The sequence below is a fragment of the Cyanistes caeruleus genome, chromosome 14 (assembly GCF_971803275.1).
Source record: "Cyanistes caeruleus chromosome 14, bCyaCae1.hap1.1, whole genome shotgun sequence".
NCBI lineage: Eukaryota > Metazoa > Chordata > Aves > Passeriformes > Paridae > Cyanistes > Cyanistes caeruleus.
In genome coordinates, this window is record NC_141714.1 from 7,036,093 (window position 1) to 7,045,163 (window position 9,071).

General features: G+C 40.3%; 1 long non-coding RNA gene across 2 annotated transcripts; it reads left to right on the forward strand.

Moving 5' to 3' along the window:
* The first annotated feature begins 230 nt into the window (after positions 1-230).
* Positions 231-5,909, forward strand: LOC111928510 (uncharacterized). Of its 2 annotated transcripts, none has more exons than XR_015276323.1 (3): positions 231-568; positions 1,254-1,336; positions 2,250-5,909. It is a non-coding gene; the product is annotated as an uncharacterized LOC111928510 (long non-coding RNA). The 2 variants fall into 2 exon arrangements; XR_015276322.1 differs by having other exon boundaries at positions 1,203-1,336; positions 2,250-4,194.
* The last annotated feature ends 3,162 nt before the right edge of the window (positions 5,910-9,071 follow it).

Below are 9,071 nucleotides of genomic sequence, written 5' to 3' on the forward strand. Positions count from 1 at the left end.
AGAAATTAGGCAAATCAAGTTCAGGTTTATAAAGGGAAGCAAATTACCCTGGGGTCTCCATACACACTGGACTGACTTGACATATTTAATTATTTTGCGGGTTCCTGCCCTTCTAAAGAAAATTACACCACTTTTACTACAGCCACCTGGGGAGGTGACAACGAGGTTATCAGGCAATCTAGAACTGCTGCAATAGCTCCTTAAATACACTCAGCCAGGGAGGGTTCCTCGAGCTAATGACACCTCCCTATAACCACAAATTAAAGCCCAGCTGGCCGTGAACCACCCCATCACTGACTGAAAGCCTCAGCCTTCCACAGGATGAAAATCATTCACAGGATGCTTCCTGAGGAGATCCAGGAAGAAGAGGTGGCTGGCAGCCAGCAGCGGGAGAAGCTGTAGAGCACTCGAGATGTGCTTTCCGAGGGGCGGTGGGCAGGCGTGGGGCCACCGCTGCCTGCTGCTCCGGAATGCCGGGAATGCCGTGCTCCCAGAGCTGTGCAAAGGACATGACTCAACACCGCTCCCATCATGATCCTACAAGCACCGTGGGGGTTTGGTCTTGAGGGTGAGCTGATTATTATTTTATCTCTTACCAAACTGCATAATTCACAGCAGTTTAATGTTTGCATGTTTTCCTTGTAAGCCACTCTTGCTATTTCATTAGTAGCTGTGCTAAAAGAGAAAAATACCTTTCCTCCCCGCAAAAACTATTTATTCTCTTTCATGCAGACCGCTCCCAGCCTTTCTACCTCTCCACAAAACCCCTCTTGAAGGGTTGTATTTCTGTAATCACTAAACAATCTATTTCAGCTGGATGGAGAAAACCATCTTTGATTTCAATTCCCCCTGAAGTGACTTAACTAGGCTCCCAGTTGAGAAAATACTTTTGAGAGGTGTCTGGAGTGGTTTTCTGAACTCAGCCACCCAGATGAGAAAGCTAAATTTAAAGATGTTTGTGAGTGTGCCCTCACAAGCCCATAGTCCCCAGCTGCAGTGAGGGGTTAATTGCCAACATCTGTATGTCTGTATCTCTACTGGGTGCTCTGAAGCTCAGCAGCATCTCCCCCACTGCCTGCTGAGGTTTTGACCTTGCTTTTGATAAGAATTTGACTGAAGTAAATATGTAAGCAAATAAATTATTGATGCAACCGGTCTTTGCACAGTTACCTGGAGTGAAATGATGATTCTGGTTATTTAAGGGTTTGAATGTGATACAGATTTTTGTGGATGTTTTCAAATTGTGACCTAAGGTGTTACCTGAAGCAATGCAAATACGGCTCCTCAGATAATGACCCGCTTACCTTGCTTCAAGGAGAGGAAGGAATCAGACAAGGTATGAACCTGTGTGCTCTCAGGCTGTCCAGGCTGCACCGTCACATTTCTCCTGCCTTCGGTTAGTGATGCTGGCAATATCATGACACCTTCTGTGAGTGTCCACATTGATAAATAGCACTTGGTAGTTATTTTAACAATATTTACCAGCATCCAAGGCCAGGAAATACTCAGTAGCAATGTCCCTGTCCTGCCACATGCTCTGGTCCTAAGACAAAGGGGGGTTTTCTGCAGTTGTTGCCTGTTTTGTCAGTTCAGCAGCACAAGCAATAATAGCTCACAGTTTTACATCTGAATGCAGCATCAGAATCTGCCAGCTGAAGGACTGGTGACAGGGTCTATACAAAAGGAGGAATAATGAAGAAGCATGGCCACCAACTTTTGCTAGTCAATACACTTCTGGTAGAGCCAGGCTTTGAGCACAACTTTTGGATCACAGTTGTTTTCATGGGGTTTTCAGACTCTCAAACTGCACCAGGACCCTACATATTTTGTGGCCAAAATGGTACTTTTCTTACCCTGCCTGGATTTCAGATGTTAAGGTCAATTTTTAAAAGCATGCAAAAACTCCCAGCCAACCTATCTAAAGGTAATTTAATCTGCTTATATGAGCCTATATGTAGAAATACTTTTCTTAAAGGAGAGTGGTAGTGTCCAACCAGAACCACCAGTTTCAAACAACCTTAAGTATCTCAGGAAAGCCCTCAAATTCTATCTCTGTTGTGGAATAGAAGTTACTTTCAGCTCAGGGCTTGTATCTTGGCACGCCATGGGGTTTGCCTTTGAGCCCAGTTGATGTCTGAAGAGACTCACCCAAGACTGCTCATTGGGGGTTCTCCGGGTACAACAAGCTCAGAGGAGGGCAAACAGGTTTGCCAGGTTAGCAAGTGGATTAACAGGGCTGTTCATTCTAGGCCTGAGCACCAGGTGCAGCAAGATGAGGACTCTTGGCCTACAGAATGTTGTTATTACCAGTAATGATAATCCATTATACAGGCCTGAGGACAAGCCAAATCCTGCTCACCCTCATCCTGTGATGAGAAACAATACTGACAGCTGAGAAAAAAGCATGGTATGTGCTGCTTTCTTAATGGGAACATCATTTGGCTGAATGACACTCAGCTGCTCCTGAAGGATTTGGGAAGCTGACTGCTGAATGTGCTGACTGCCAGGAAGGGTGGAAAAAGGAAGCTCCTTCTGAATAAGTGGGCTTCTCTTCAGCACCTTCTTCAAACGGCTGACTCACATTTCATTTGTTTTTTGAGGAGTATTTCTACATTTGCTTCTTTAAAAGTAAAACCACAAAAGTAGTAATGTACTGTAGCTCATCAGTAAGAGCCATGTTCTGCTCAGTTTGCTCTTTCAACTAGTCTCTTAAACTTAGTATTTACTGTATGCCCTATGAAATGTGTTTAAACTGTTCCCTTGGTTTTGGAGGGTTTTTTGTTCTGAGCGTTGCATATTTTTACAGCCACAGCTTGTGCCAGTTCCTAGGCGTTCCTACTTTACTCACAAATGAGACTTTCACTTTCAAATTCTTTACCAAATTGTGCAATACACATTCTTTGAGACTCTGTGTTAGCATTTTAAAAAAAAAAAAAATTGGCAGTGGAAAGACTGTTATAGTTGTGTGACAAAATTCCAGTTGGAAGGAAATAGTTCACAAAAGCATGAATTAAACATCTAATTAAAAGTGTAAAGTCTCACTTTAATTTTTTTAAAATACCAAAGACAGAAAAGCAGCTGCTTTCCTGAAGAATGTGGTATGATAGGAGCCAGTTAAGCATGAACACATAACTGATGCAGAGTGCTCAAGGAAACATTTATGGAAAATGTGGGTTTTTGGGTTGTTCAAAAAACATGATTTATCACAAAGTAGATGTTTGTAAGGACTGGTTATGAAATGGGATCTGAAATAGGAGTGGCAGAATGATGTTTTTTCCTTACTTCTGATCAACAAATATATATTAACTTCATTTTTTCAATTAGCAATGACACTCATGCATTATCTTAGACCATGCCTCTACTGTTGGACTAATGGGTTCATAGGGGTCTGGAATAAATATAAAAATATGAAGTGACTGCTTTGAAGATATGTATTTGTTGCAGTTCAGTGTTGCAGTGTCCTGAAAGCAGTGGTTTGAAAACACTGAGAAAAAAATTGGCTTATTCTCCTGTTAGAATTATAGTTTGAAGCCGGAAGAAAAAATTATATGAAAACCCCTTTTAATTTAAATTATTTAATTAAATAAAATTAAGTAACTCTAAAAGAACATTTCTTTTAGTATTTATGATTGTCTTCTTGAAAAGAACGTACAGTGTGACCTAGGGTTGTTATCTATTGTTCAGCAATATAACTGGACAGTCTAATATTTGCTCTATGAATATAAAAATTAGAACACAAAATTGCTTGAGCCATTTTATGTGATTGTGGGGAAAAAAAATCTGCTTGCTTAATTACAATTGTAATTCAAAATGTGTTAAATTAATAAAAAGTTATCTGCACTTGCAAGACTCAGTCAAACCAGAAAAAAAGTGTACTTGTAACTCTCCCTGAGGGCTGTCTTCTGTCAGGTTCAGAGAGATGACCAGTGGAACTGTGTGAAATGCAGCTCTCTCCTTGTTTCAGTTTCAAACTGCAAAAAGCCAACCAGTCCAGCCTGGATGGAGTCCAGGTGCTTCTTGAAGTTGAAAGACTAGACTTGGATCTGCCCTCTAAAGTGGTTTTACACTGGAGCAACTGGAATGGAGCTCCTGATTTACACCAGTTGCTAAGAATTAAGAAATGGGCTGTTGAAATCAAAGAAACTTTCTTTTCAAGCCCACTCTGATGTAGGGATGGCCCCTGTGCAGAGTTTCCTGCTGAAATAACCGGTGCTTTTAAGGTAGCAGCACCAGCAAAGGGCTGTGCAAGGCTTTGGTGAGAGCCAAAGCACACATGCAGACTTACATAAGTGCTGCTGTACTTGTGTGTGGTCTTTCTTTGCAGTAGAAACTTTCTTTTTTTATTATTTGAAAATGCTATTTTGCTGTTTCTGTGTTGGAGATACTAAAGAAGTTAATCAGTAAAATGCTGGGCAGGTTGTTGGCACATCTGGGGGACACAGTTTGATCTTAGTTTGGAGGAATGCATAAGCTTATTTTGCTTTTATGTGATGAGAACCTGTAGGGCTTTGCATTTTACTTTTAGAAAATAGTTGGGGTCTAATTAACTGCACATCAATTGGTACACAATTGCCACAGTAGCTCCAGGTGAATTTTATTCTGTGTTTGCAGGCACTGAAGCCCAGCAGGCCAAGCTCTTGGTTTATGCTTTGCATGTCTGAAAAGCTGTGACCAACAGTGAAACCACACAGTGGAACTGTTCTGCCCCAGTTCCTCCTCCTCCCTGAGACAGTGATGCAGCTGCCTATGGCTAAGTGTTCCCACGTGTGGCTTGGGGAATCAAGCAGAGCAATACATGAATTTCAATAAGTGTGCCCCCCTTTCATGCACAGTCCCACATGCCTTTCTCAATTTTGTTTCTGGTTGCAACAATTAATGTGCATGGGGTGTGTGAAGCCATGGGCAGCCAGAATATGGGTGTAATTTAGCACTGCAGACACAGCTCTTGTAGACAGGCCTGTCAGGTAGAGAATAAAATTCAGTACTTCTGTTATGAAGTTTCTGGGCAATAGACTATACAGGTAGAATACCTGCATTAAAATGCATTGAACATTACCATGGGTCATTCTTTATAAATACTCTGAGCTGGTTTAGGTCTATAAAGGTTGCCTTATGGTATAGCAAAGGAATCATCATGCACACCTTGGAGAGGAGGGAGCATAGTGTTCTAAGAAAAATCAATGAAATATTTAAGTAGGGAAAAAGTAATTTTGTCTCTTTGATTTCATCTGGTAGCAAGTGAAATACACTTCAGAAGCCTTTAAAGTACATCTAATTTCTTGTTCACTGTCAAAAAAGAAATTTCTCTGGCTTTTCATAAATACAGAAGCAGAATGTAGCGGTTACTCATTTATTCAATATGTTATTGCACAACACTGTTCTAAAGTAAGAGGTTTAAAGGGGCTGGGAATACAAAGCATTGAAGCACAGCAATGGTAATATTAATTTGCAGAGGGCAGCTGTATATGACTGTAACAACTGAAAACGGGACAGGGGAAATGGGTCAGATCATAAGCTTATAAACTGAACTTTCCTCCCCCTCTCCCTCGCTCCCTCAAGGGAAAAAAACAACCAAAAATCTTCAGTGAACCAGAAACTTTGAAAATTAAAATATCAAACCAAACCAGGAGAGAGGAGTGAGAGAATTGGCTATGACAGGGCTAGAGAAAGGGGTAACACTTATTTCTGGCAGAATGATCATGTGCTGCTCATATACCTATCACCAGCAACACAAGTAAATGGCTGATAAAATGAGATTGCTGCAATAGTTCATAAAATTATGATTTCTGGAAGCAGATTGTATTTGATGAAGTTTACCTGGTCTTTTTTTCTGTTCATGAAGTAAGATGACTCTGATAATCTTGCCTTTTTTCCCCACATTTATACAAAAAGACCAATGATTAGTCACAGCTATTAAAACCACACAGAATTAAAAATAAAAAACAAACAAACAAACCCTACAAAAAACAGAAAAACCAAATAAAAACCCCAAAAGAAATAGAAACAACAACAAAAAAAAAATCAAAAAACCTCAACCCAAAACAAACAAAACAACAACGAAAAAACAAAAACCAAATCAACCAAATCCACAGAATCAAATTTAGGCCAATCTCCTTTAACTTATGATGTGTCTGTAGCTCTGCATTTTGTCTTGGTCATTACCCAGAGGACACTACTCATAAATTGCAAGGCAGGGTATTAGTTTTGTTAAGAGTTGCCTAACTCATTAGAATTCAATTTGTTTTATTTGAAGCCCCACTTGTAATTAAGATGAATGGGAGCAAACTCACATGTACTAGAAACAGCATTGGTGCAGGCACTATTGCTTAGAAAACAACCAAATCTTTACAGTGCTCTCCAAGCTTTTGGTATCTGTTCAAAAAAGGTGGCACATAAGATTAGGTACCATTTGGCCTTCTTTTTATGTAAATTAGTGTGTTTGAGGATTGTGGCTATTAATATATTTTTAACTGAGAATATGTTGACTAGGCAAGAAGAGAGAGCAGAAATGCTACAGGCAGTCTTGTCTCCAAAGGGCATAGACCAGGAAAAGACAAAAAATTGGTGGTATAACAGTTTCACAACTTAGATACATTTTGAAGTAGAACATAAAATTCAGGGCAGGCTCATAAAAGCAGAAGTTTCTATTGCATTGTCTTGCATGGCCTGTCCCAAAGAAAACAGTGTTAATCCTGGCCCAGCATGGAGAGCAAAGCTGCCCAGAAGAATTTGCCAAGACTGTGTCTTTTGTCATAGTGCTTTAGGTTGCTACCTAGCAGTAGCACCTTGTGCTGGCCCCTGCCTTCAAGAATACAGAAATATGAATATCTGTAAATTGGTGTATGGAGAGCAAGAGTAACTTAAATTAACCCTGATCCAAAAGTGTGTGGAGTCACTGGGCTGAACCCGCCCCCATTTCCAGCAGTGAAATACCGGCCCCATGGGGCTGTGCTGCCAGAGTGCTTTGTCACAGCCAATAAACCTTAATGAACACTGATGAGACACCTCACACACGTGGCTCATCCCCCTGGATCTGGGTTCCTGTGCCAGTCTGGGCTCCTCTGCTTTGATGTGCATTGCACAGCACAAGTACATCTGAGGTCAGGATTACCCCTGTGAATAAACTTGTGATAGGTTTCTCTCTAGTCATTCTACCTAAGGACTTACTTCAGTCTCAAAGAGAGTTAAATGTGTTGCATATTGAACTTTTGTATCAATATATATGACAATAAAATCTTGTTAACTACTTGTTATCTGTATTCTAGGTTTTATACAGCACGAGGACATTACTGTTATTTCTTTGTAAAGCATATTTTATTTTTATAACTATACTTGAGTTATTTTGGTTTTTCAACCATGAGAGTTTGATATTATTATATTTTCTAGCCTAGATAAAAGAGGTTTGGTTGTCTTGCACAGTATAAAATAAAGTTACAGGGAGGGCCACCCCACAACATTGGCTCTCGTTATGTTTGCTTTGGATTACACGAAAAGCAAAATTCCTGGTGAGGAGAGGGTTTGCCTTATTTCTGGGTGTGGGGGATTTCCCCTGTGTCAGGTGGAGGGAGAAGATTACTAGGGGGAAGGTGTTTGTACCTCAGAAGCTGAAAGATAATCAAGGAAGCACTCTCCCTCTCCAGTAAAATAAAAATTCACCCTAGTACTTTAGAAATTAGGCTACAAGTGTGGCAAGGAAGTGTAAGTGCTCATGGCAGAGTTTGAAGCTTCAAGGATGCAATTGTGACAGATATGTCATAAGAATAGGGAAAATTATGATAAACAGGCCAAAAATCCCATAGCTTTTCATTAAAAAATGCTCATTTATTCCTGAACCCTGCCAGAGTAATACTGGGGACATCATACCTTGTTTTAGTTTTCTAAATGGATGGACTTGCATTCTGGATAAGAGAGTGGCAATAAAGGCAGGTTTCAAAGTAGAACAGGTCCTATGAGTCTTAGGAAATAAATCAACCATAACACAAATGAAGCTCTGGACTAAATCTCAGCATATGTGAATAAATGTCCTCTCTCAGTGTTGGGGTGGCTGCCTACAAAATACTGCAAATTTTAGAAGCAGTTTGATCTAGGAAGTTGGTGCTAGCTCTGCAGGAAGAGCAAGTGCTGTAAATCAGCCCATATCATTCTTACAAGGGAAGTGTTTATCCAAAGGATAACTTATACCTTTCACTACTGGAGAAACTGGTCATTCTGGAGAAGTACTGATCCAGCTACAAAGGGGGTCAGGTTGGAGTGATTGGTTGTGTTCAACATGGAATATATGATGAAACTGAAAATTAATGCTTTGCTATGAATTGTACAGCTCAAAATCAGAATAGAGTGAAATAGTGGTACTCAAGGGATACTGAAGTGGGACTTGAAGGAAGTAGGAAAACTCCAGCAATGAAATAAAACATAATTAAGTAGAAGAGTGCTGTGTCAGTGTAAAGAATAATTTCTAAATTGCCACAATATTTTGTTAAGTGAGAACAGGCCCATTAACAAAGAGGGAAAGAAACATCCTGGTTTGTCAATTAATTCCTGAACTATGGGATTTTTTATGAGAGAAAAAAACGGGACAGAACTTCAAGAGGGAATAAGGATAAGGAAGGAATGTATTTTTATCACTGTGGAAGTGCTCTGTATCTACAGCAGAAAAGTAGCTTCAATTTCATGCCATTTGCTGTTTGTTGCCTGGGCAGTAGTGGTTCAAATACGGTCACATCTGGACTTTTTGGCCTATCATAAAGTGTTAGTGTTTCAATTAATGCTTCTGATCTTAAAAAAACATCTTGTTACTTTTTCTCAGTTCAGACTCCTTGTCCTCCTGGAGCTGATTTGTCCCCTCTGATTCTGCAGTATTAGATATGAATTTCCTGCATATCATTTTAATTGGCCTTTAATTACGTCAGGGTTAATCTGCCTCATAAAGGGAGGCCATCTCTGTTACCAGACCAATCTGCATGGAATAGAAAGTCTGTTTGTGTGACTGGTTCCTTGGGGCACTGCAGGCAGGAGGGGCATGAGCTGTGCTGCTGAGGTGCTCTCCCACAGGATTTGGGAATGTGCAGCAG